General features: G+C 47.4%; 1 pseudogene; it reads right to left on the bottom strand.

The window, feature by feature from the left end:
- Positions 1-4,352: 4,352 nt before the first annotated feature.
- On the bottom strand, positions 4,353-8,487 carry LOC127060905 (butyrophilin subfamily 1 member A1-like; annotated as a pseudogene).
- Between the last annotated feature and the right edge of the window lie 1,971 nt (positions 8,488-10,458).

The following is a 10,458-nucleotide window of genomic DNA, read 5'->3' as shown; positions in this document are numbered from 1 at the left end:
AAGAGAGGCAGAGGGGTCTTTTGTACGGTCAGTTCCAGCAAGGTTTATTTCAACACGCCAAACAGAAAACAGAGACTAAAGTCAGGACTGTGTGCTCTGTAGCAGACACGGGACTAGCTATAGCCCCATGGCAGATGAAGGCTTAGAGATAAGGAAATGCCAAGTCATAGAAACCAAACCAGAAATCTTCACTCCGGTCCTCCAGGCCTGCTTATATTTCTGTGACCCCATGGGCTATTTTCCCTTACCCTTAGAATTGGTCAGTTTCCAAGCCCCTCTAACCCTATAAAAGGGGCTACCTTGGCCCATTCTGTTAGAAGAGCTGTTGTTGGAACCCCTTCACGGACCCTTCTAATAAACCACCGTGGAATAAGCTGAAGGAGCTGCCTTCTCCTCTCTCCAGTCTGCTCTTCTGAAAGCCATGATCAGCCAGAGCCCCTTAGCAAGCAAAGAGCTGAAACTAAAAAGAGCTGAAAATCACTAAGAGCTGACAATCACTGAGCTTGCTAAGGTGGCCACAGCTGTGCGGCATTTCAGGCTCGGGCACCCAGCCCCCGGAGGGCTGAGATATCCAGCCCTAATACTGCTTGTTTGGGGCACTCTGACCCTACGGGGAATCAGCTATCTGGCTAAGGGGCAAGCCCTGCGGCTTTTTTTTACAGTGCTCTGCACAAAATTAAGTAGGGGAGAGCACAGGGGTGGTACAAAGGGGGGCAGGGCAAAGGGCTTTGGCTTCCAGGGAAGATGGGGCTGGCCACCAGGGGTACCACAACCAATGAAGAAACAGGGAAAGGAGAAAACAGGGGAAGTTGGGACATATGGGGGAAGGAGCTGGGATAGATCAGTGCAAGAGTCCACGAGGAGGTCCTTTCCATCCGCCCAGGTGGGGTAAGCTCTATGGTAAGTCTCTCCAAGGCAATGCTCTGGGGATTTCCCTGAGGGGGGAAAAGATTCAGAGGATTCCATATCACAGGTTGCCCAGGACAGTCACCATCCCTGGAGGGATTTAAAAGATGTGTAGAAATACCACTTGGGGATGTGGTTGGTGGTCTGGACAGTGCTGGGTTAACAGTTGGACTTGAGGTGTTGGTGATCTTAAAGGTACTTCCTAATTTAAACAAGTCTTTGGTTCTAAGCCTCTGGTCTGTTCTCCAGCCCACCAAAGTCGCTGCTGTTAAGGCCATTGGTACAAGAATGAGGCACCTCCTCAGCAGTATCTCCTCCTTTGATGAGGAGATACTCCCTTGTGCCCATATATCTTCCCTGACCTGCCTCCACTGGCAGGAGCATTGGGGTATTTCTCTATGTTTCCCTTCTTTGTCACCATCTCATCTGGGGTCTCCCGGTGCTGGAAAAAGTGAGACTGCAATGAGGTGAATCACCCTTCATGGAACCAGAACGTCCTTTGTAAGACTCCTTTCTCCAGGCTGAGCCCCTCGAGATTCCTCAGCTGCTTCTCATCAGACTTGTGCTCCAGACCCTTCTGCAGCTCCGGAATGCCCAGCCCCTCAATGTCCTACTTGTCATGAGGGGCCCAAAACTGACTCCAGGATTTGAGGTGAGGCCTCAGCAGTGCCCAGCACAGAGGGACAGTCACTGTCTGAGTCCTGTTGGCCATGATAGCCAGTCCCTAATGCTTACCCACAAACTCTTAACTTGGTCTTCATCCATCCCTGGGCACAGAGCTTGATCCATTCTAGTTCCTCTCATGTAGAGAGCAGCTCTAGCCCCTCTCCTTGCTGACCCGTCTTTCTTAGTATATAGCCATCCACACCAGCATTCTAGTCATGCCAGCTATCCCACCACATCTCTGTAATGACAATGGGACCATGGCCCTGTGACCACACACAGCTCCCTAATCTTTCCCATTTGTTCCCTGTGCTGTGTGCTTGGTCTGCAGGCAGTTCAGGTTTAATGGAGCAGGCAGCCTTCCCAGGAGGGGTTCAAGAGGATAACAGCCATACATTCCCCTGAGGTGGCTGGTCTTCTGCTCTGATCTTTGGAGGCCACAAAGGAACATTTGTCACTGGTCTGGGGGTCCTGGCTTGTTCCTTGATGTGATGGTGGAAGTGCCCCCAAGTCCTTCAGTTTAGAGCCCATCTGTCCAAGGTGTCCAGCTTGCTGTCAGGTTCCTTGACCTCTTCTAGACATGTGGATCCCATCCTTCCCTAACAGACTGTAGTCATTGAATAATGTCCCATTATCATAAAAGTCAAACCCCCATGATGGCACCAGCCACAAAGCCAGAAATTGATTTGCATTACACATCTATTCCTGGCTATACCCTTTCCTCTTATGGGCGAAATGAAGGAAAAGATTACTTGGGCACCAATATTTTTCACTTGCACCCCCAAGGCTTTGTAATCTCTCTTGATTTTGCCCAGTTTCTGGCTTGTGTGTCATTTGTGCCACATGGAAGAGCAGCAGTGGAGAGCAGTCCGTGCTCTTGAGAGGTTGTGGCACCTTCTCAGCAATATCTCAGACCTCAGCTGCCAGAAGGTAGGTTACCTCACATGGCTGTCTGCTGAAGGCCTCATAGTCCCTTAACAGAGTCACCCACTGTGAGCACTCATAATTTCTTTTACAGTGTCCCCTCTGTGCTTCTGGTACAGTTTCTCCTTGCTGACGTTGCTCGTGGGTGCCTAGAGCTGCTAAAGTTCTACTTCTGGGTCTGGTGTGGTGCTGAAGGGCAGAGACTGAAGTACAGCTCTGCTTCTGTGGGTCACCAGCTCTGAAGCACCTCCTTCTCAGTGCCTGCCAGAGGAACACGGTTCTGAAACCACCTGTCCACATCTATCTCAGGTCCTCTAATACTGCACAGCCTTTTGACTGTTTCCTGTTCGCGACATAACAGATCATCAAAACTGTGCACACCTTATGAAGGTATTTACCTTTTCTCCAGGAGAAAGGTCTGGGCACTTGTTGCAACTCACCACCTGTACTAAAGTCCTGTTCCTTACCAGTTGTATCTGGGTAAAGCCTTCCCTTGGGAAAGTCCATGCCTGCTGGACACCAGTTGGCTGGAGTATCTAGTGTGAAATCATGTCTGAGAAAGAACACACTGCTCTCCTCCCTTTGCAGCAAAATAATCTGGAATTACCCATCTCACAGCTGTCAGAATGTTGGGGGACAAAAGACAGATGATGGACTTTGGACCTGGTGAACATAAGAGATTTGATAGCAGGATGCTTCGGCAAAAGCAAACAGAACTTTGAAAATTAGACCTAGATTGGAAGAAGATTCAATCAAATGGGTTTACCAGAAAAAGAAAATCCCATTAAACTCTGCAAGCAAGTGATGTTGTTATATGATGTTTGTGTATGTGATTTTAACCTAATCACTGTAGTACACATTACTAGTCTCCCTAAGTGTTTGTATCCCACAATAAAATCGGATTCTGATCACTGAGTCTGTCTCCCTGTCTCTCTCATTGCCACCACACAGTGTGGGATCACCACGCCACAGGTGAATACATCCCAGGGTTTGTGCTGCTGGCAGGGGTGGGGACAAGCACTGCCATGGACTCTGTGTGACCCAAGAGACACAAACTAGGTGCAAGTGAATTTACTTCATTTGTGAAGCTCACCAAATTTATATCCTTAGCCCAAAAGCTATTTTTAACTGCAAGCTTAAAACTAATCACAGTTCTACAATAAATCTGTCCTCTTGACATCTTCTATTATTCTTTCCAGAGTCACAAGTCAGTAGAGCAGAAAAACTGTTTTGTTTCAGATTTCTTCTTGTTCTGGTTGAAGTGGTTTCTTGTTCAGCTGGTGTAGTTTATTGAAACACATGATGTTGCTGCCACTGTTCTTTCTGTAACCCTTTCCTTACCCTAACAGACCTGCCCTGCTGACATGACTTCATTGGCTCCAGCAGGATGCAGTGAGCCATTTTCTCCTAAGTGCCTGCAAATCCCACAGGCTGAAAGGAGCAGGAGGCATTGCTCAGAGACAACGATGCTGACACACATACAGACAAATGACACCAAAGTAATTTCATTGTGTACATTTCAAAAAAATCCTTGTTCCTGGAACATCTTTTCAGTAGAAGTTGTGTTCAACAGAACAAGGAGAGGTGACAACATGAGTTGCAACTGGAGAAATTCTGACCAAAGAGAAAGGGTTGGTTCAGACCCTTGAGAGAGATGCAGCATTGGACAGAGGTCCAGAGATATAACAAGATCTCTGCCCTGGGAAACCCTGCACAACTCAGCCGAACAAGGTCCAAAAACATCAAAGGCACTCCTCAGGTTAGCCCAGCTCAGAGCAGCTGGTTGCCACAGAAACCTGCACAGGTTCCTTCTAACCTCAATCCTTCTGTGGGTATGAACCACCAAGTTCTCCTAGAAAAGCCTTATCTAGTTCCCTCGCATTCATCACAGTCATATTTTGAGAGGTCGCAGGACCCAGATAGAACCAAAAGTGGATTTTTTTCTCTCAGACAATATCAGTGGAAATGTGAAGATGGAAATGCCCTCACCAACACTGAAAAATGCCACCCATCCCTCTTTATAATCCAGACAGATCCAGATCCGTGTGGAGGTACTGATTTCAGGAAGGAGAGTGCGATCAGGAGAGGTGAGAGCTAGGGAGTACCCTGCCAACAGCCCCACTGCCCAGCTGCCTTTCTCTGGCTTAAATTAAAGCCAGAGAATATCATTATTCTTTTTCACATCTTCTGTAGAGACTCCCCCCTCCGTGGCCCATCCTCCTGCATCCATCACCTTCCCCTCCCAGTACTCTCTCCCTGAAGGTGAAGCCATCACAGCCTAGCATGCAGCAGCACAGGTTAAATCTCTGAGGGGTGTCCTGTTGTGTGTCACCTCATTTCACACTTTTGCCATCATCAGACAGGACAAGGTCCCAGTGGGCTGTGTCTGGATCCAGAACCATGTTCACTGCAGGTGAGATGGAACCAACACATCAGGGCAGAACTCATCCCAGGGGAGCTCTTGACTGGGGCTGCCTAAGGAAGAAGCTGGGTGAGAGAGGGAGCTGGCAAACTGTGGCAGGGGAAGGTGCATGTCCTGGGTTGCAAGATGTGGGTGGAGGTATGTATTCTCTTACCATCTGTTAGAAGTGAGGCAGTTATATTCTGTTAATTGGGCAGTTTTTCTTTATCTCTTCCTCAACCAATCTTCCCTCCAGGGAGATATCTGCTGTTAATGGGCTATTGAGTCTCACTGATAAAATTACATTACCCCATTGTGAGATGCTCCACCCAGAGCAAGAAGCCAAGCATTCCTACCTGGATATAATCTGAGATTTGGAAGACCATAGTCAGCCTTTTCCCAATGGATTCCCAGAGGAAGACCAGGCCCATCTATACCATCACTGGATCTTCAGAGGAAAACTCCACCCTTCTACAGGATCACAGCTTCAACAGAACCACACCTGTCACTGCAGGAGGACTGCAGCCACCGCACTTTCTGTGGATCTGCTATGATTGTCCTTAAAATTACAAAATCAATTCATTCAAATTAAATACATTATATGTATCCAAACAATTTCCATCCCAAATGTCCCCCAGAAATGCAACCCATGAATTCTTCCATTTGAAGATTTCTCCAATTTCTGGAAAATGGAAAGTAAAACTTACCTATTTTTTTCTGATGCTTTCCCATGAAGAAAATAAAGAAATGCAAATAATTGTAAAAATCATCCCTTTCACCAAGCACTGTCTGACCTCCAGCAGGTTACAGTCACCCACATGGCAGAAGGGCTGCAGGGCCTCGATGTGCCTCAAAGCATGTGCTGCTGCAGTGCATTTTGGTACATGCTTAGTCCAGTCCACCATTGCATCTCCGCTCTGATATATTTCCAGCCCCAAATTAATCATTGTGTTGCACTAAGTAGTTTATTTATTATAAACTAGTTATTATTTTGCACTGGGTGATTGGAATTTTGCGCTGAGTAGTTTTTATATTGCACTAAGTGGTTTGTTTGTATGACATGGTTTGTTCCGTTCTCCCATCTCCTCCAAAGCTCTGTGGTGGTGGTCTTAGCCTGGGTCACTTCCTCCCCTCACCCCTCCATCAGTTGTATTCCACTGGCTCTAGCCCCTCTCCTCTGCCCCCCTTCCCCCAGGTTTAAAATCACCATGAGCTATTCTTGCTCTTCCTTCTCCTAGACAGATCCATCCAAGGCTCTCTTTCTTCCTGGACGCCATTACCTCCCTCCCGGACTCTCTCTTTTCCCAGAGGTGCTCCACAATAAATTTGTGGGATGTTCCACAATAAAGTTCGTCTGGAGAAGAAGAGCATCTCTCGTCTTTTGCTTTTGTCCTAGTCGGTGAGGCTGGGGTCCAGATGTTATAGATGGATAATGAGATTATTGGCTCTTGCAACTAAAAGATATTGTGTGAACATCAAGAAAAGCTTTAGTGATATAGTAGAGTTATGTTATTGTAGTTTAGATGTCCTCTGTTCTCCCCGCAGTTCCCTTTCCCCCCTGTATTTTGACCATCAGACAGTTTGGGTTGTCTAGGCCAGGTAAAAAGAAGATGTGCACATGTGCCCCTTGTATGGGGCAGCTGGGAATGGCAAAGCTTGGTGCTTAGGGGGTGCGGCATGGCAACACCTGACCTCCAATCCAGTTACAAGAAAGCAGTTTCCACTGATAAATGGCAAAGAGCTGACTGACAGAATTTGGGAAGGGCCAGGGCTGGCTGATGCAACCCCCAGGGGTATAAAAGACTGAGCATCCATCTTGAAGATGAACCAGCCACGTGGTGTGCATGAGGGGCAGTTCCCAGCGCTGCAGCTTTTTCCTTATGTAGTCCTTTGTTTCATTTTTCTTAAGGCTTAATAAACCTTTTTAAATTTTCAAAGTGAGCAGTTGGTCTCTCACACAGAACTAGCCAAACCAGACCCCTGCAAGGCTCTCAATCCGACCAATCATCCAGTGAAAAAGGAGCTTTCCTATGACACAAGGGAAAATAAAAAATACATTCAATATCTTTAGGTGCTAAATTGAGACACAAGGATTTCTTTCTCATACTAAACCTGTAGGACAGGATTTCACAGTGGGGGAGACTAAGGGCATGGGTTGGTTTTTCCTTTTTCATTTAGTTCCAGTGTTTATTTCAGCCACACTGAAGGCTGTTCCTTTTCCCCCCAACCTGCACTTCCCGATGGAAGTGATGGATTTAGGAGCACAGCTGCACAAACCCTGTCAAAATCACAGCTGTTTGCACACGGAAATGGAATGGAGATGGCCATGTGCTGAGTACACCCTGGGCCAATGCCCCGGGGGCCTCTGCTGAGTGCAGCTCCCTGGGCACGGCCCCGGGGGCCCCTGGGCTCAGCTCACCTGATACCAATACTAAAGGGCTGAGCCCCACTCCAGCCAGAGTGGGACATGCTGCAGAGACAGGAGAGTTCCTGGGTCACGCCTCTGCTCAGGATGATGCTGCTCTCCACTGCAGAGCTCGTTGTCATTCAGGGTAATGTCTTCCCAGTGGGATGGGAGCTGCCACCCATGGAATCTTGCCACAGCATGAGAAGCTGTGAGTACCAACTGGCTGAGGGAACAGAGAGACTCCAGGTGGGCCTGTGGGGTGCTGGATACTGGGGGATGTGGTGGTTTGTCTGTTTCTCTTCCTGACAATGACAAACTTTGACACAGGCAAATCAAAGAGGTTTTTTTCAGACAAGTGTCACCTGGAGTCAGGACATTTTTTGCAATCTCATTTGCATAACATAGAGATTTGCTCTGGAGGCCAGTTCTGCAGGAAAATAATCCACAGGCCTGGATATTAAAACATAAATGCACAAACTACAACATTCTTTCTTTATTACCCAATGCCTAATTTTTTTTTTTTTTACACCTTCTTATAGTGAGAAAACAATAGCAAGAACACTTCTGAAGGATGAAGCATATCTCCTTACTTGGTGGGTAATTTCACCTCTCTGAGACAACCTTGGTATTTTCAAACATGGGACTTAAGAAAACCTGATTTCCAAAGCAGCCACCTGAAACTGCTTCTGGGCAGGAGGACAGGGAAAAAGCACACTGGCTGCAAGCAAGTACATTAGAGGTACCAAGGACACGAACTACAGATCTGTCACCTTGAACTCTACCACAGCCTTGATGTAATCAAAGCCATGTTGAAGAAAACAGGTGTAATTCACTCTGTCAGAGAGTTCGACATGGAAACTTTTCAAGTATGCTGCCCTGGGCAGGGCCATCCTTCAGCAGCTCAGTGTGCCCTCAGTATTGAAGCATTTGCTCCCCACATGGTCCTGTCCTGTCCCCCCTTGTAGCGATGCACAAAGGGTGAGAGCTGCTCCCAAAACCAGGTCACCTCTGTGTCCTGTGCGTGCTGCTCTGGGGAAAAGCTTCAGGGCAGCATGGCATTCCTGCCCTTGGCCGGGTGATGGGGTTGGGGTGTCCCCTCACCTTCAGCAGAGCTTGGAGAAACACCCAGAGGAAGAAGAGAGAGCTGTGAGTTTGCTGTGGCACCTGAGCTCAGGCACAGCAGGTGTGTTCATGTGCTGCCAGGCCAGGTGTTGGGTGGGTTTATGATGATACATAAAGATACATCTGCTTTATGCCCAGAAATGTCTGCAGGATCTTTAACATGAACCAGGGGGCAGGGCCTGAATCTGGGAGCCCCAGGCACAGGCTCTGTTCAATCTCTTTCTCTCTGGCATGGTCAGCAGCTACAGGGACTGTTACTTCATTGCTTTTGCTGGATTCATTTTCACCAATTTAGGCAAGAAGCTTCTGGTTGTGTTTTTTGGTTTTTGTTTTGGAGTTTGTTTGTTTGTTTGTTTGTGTTTGTGTTTATTTTTGGTTTTTTCTTCCCCTGGCCTGGAGGCTTTTGACCAGCAAATCCTTTTCGAGGCTTTTTGGTTTTTTTTCCTTGAACTGTTTTGGTTCTTTTTTTCCTTTGGTCTGAGGAGCGGCCCTGGCCAGTCCAAACCCCAGAAAAACCAGCAAAAAAAGGGACATTAAAGTCTACCAACTTCACCTGCCGTGAGGAGAATTCCCACACCAGAAATCCAAGAGGTTCTCAGGTCGCTTCACGAACTCTTTTCTCCCCCCTTCCCAGAGACAAATAAGGGCAGCCACCATCTTTACCTCTCAGCAAGGTGGGGAAGGGATGAACGTTTCAAGTTGGTCTTTTTTCCCATGTTTTGTGGGTATCTCGTTTTGTTAATAAACAGTTTTACATTTTTTTCATTTTCATCTCGTGATATCTATTTCTCTCATTAGCAGAAGAAAAAGAAGTTATTGAAGCCCTTTCCCTCTAGAGGCAACACTCATTCCACGGTTTTTCCTCCTGAAATTTGTCTCCACAGCTGAGATACCAGGTCGTCGTCATGGCAGCATCCCCATGCCAGACACAAGAGGTACTGAGGGGAGCTGGGAGAGGGACTGTCCCAGATTGCAATGCAAAATGTATTCTATTTGCCATCTGTTAGAGGTGTGGCAGTTATCTTCTGTTAATTGGGCAGTTTTTCTTTAGCTCTTCCACACCCAATCCTCTCTCCAGGGAGGCATCTGCTGATAACAGGCCATTGAGTGTCCCTGCATGGCTGATAAGAGCTACAGCATCCCACTGGGAGATGTGAGCCCAGAGGGAGGAGCCAGGCATTCCTACCCGGATATAATCTGGAGGTTCTGGAACACCAGCACGGCTTCTGCACTGGATTTTCCAGAGGAGCAGCAGCTGCCTCTTCCCCTGGATCTTCAGAGGCAGACTGCACCCTTCTCCAGGATCCCTGCTCCAGCAGAACCAGCCCTGGCACTGCAGGAGGGCTGAGCCACAATTCCAGTGGGACTGCTGCCAGCACCCTGACCCACAGGGTGTCAGGATGAGTTCTGACTCTGGCAGTGTTGGTTTAGTTTACTGAATTGTTTATTTTATCTTTTTATTTTCTTCCCTAATAAAGAACTGTTATTCCTGCTCCCATATCTTTGCCTGAGAGCCCCTTAATTTAAAATTTACAACAATTTGGAGGGAGGAGGTTTACATTTTCCATTTCAGGAGAGGCTCCTGCCTTCCTTAGCAGACAGCTGTCTTTCCAAACTGAGACAGGGACCCTGCCCTGCAGCATGGGCAGTGGGCTAGGGCCAGGCCACCACCCCTTCCTCTGCTTCCTTGTCCTGCACTGCCAGGAGAGTTCTTCAAAGCCCTGGTTCTGAAGGGCACAAGTGGTGCCCATGCAGCTCAGGGCAGGCAGAATGCAGGACAAGGAATGATGGAAGTGGCTGGAAGGATTCTGGGAGGTTGGCTGGAGCAAGTGACAACTTGGCTACAAGTAAAATTCAAATATCCTTATCTCTTCTCATCCTTTACAAATATCTATTAAAAAAGTATAAATGTCTCAGGTACTCTTGGCATCTTTGAAAATTTAAAAGAAAAATGCTTATTATAAACTGGCCATTCAGCTTACTGAGAAAGTGGTTCTGGTTGAAGGGAAACAGAAGCAAATTAATATTTTTGACA

The sequence above is a fragment of the Serinus canaria genome, chromosome 28 (genome assembly GCF_022539315.1).
Source record: "Serinus canaria isolate serCan28SL12 chromosome 28, serCan2020, whole genome shotgun sequence".
Taxonomy (NCBI): domain Eukaryota; kingdom Metazoa; phylum Chordata; class Aves; order Passeriformes; family Fringillidae; genus Serinus; species Serinus canaria.
Note: the sequence above shows the minus strand (reverse complement) of the source record. Positions and strands in the feature narration are given on the sequence as shown.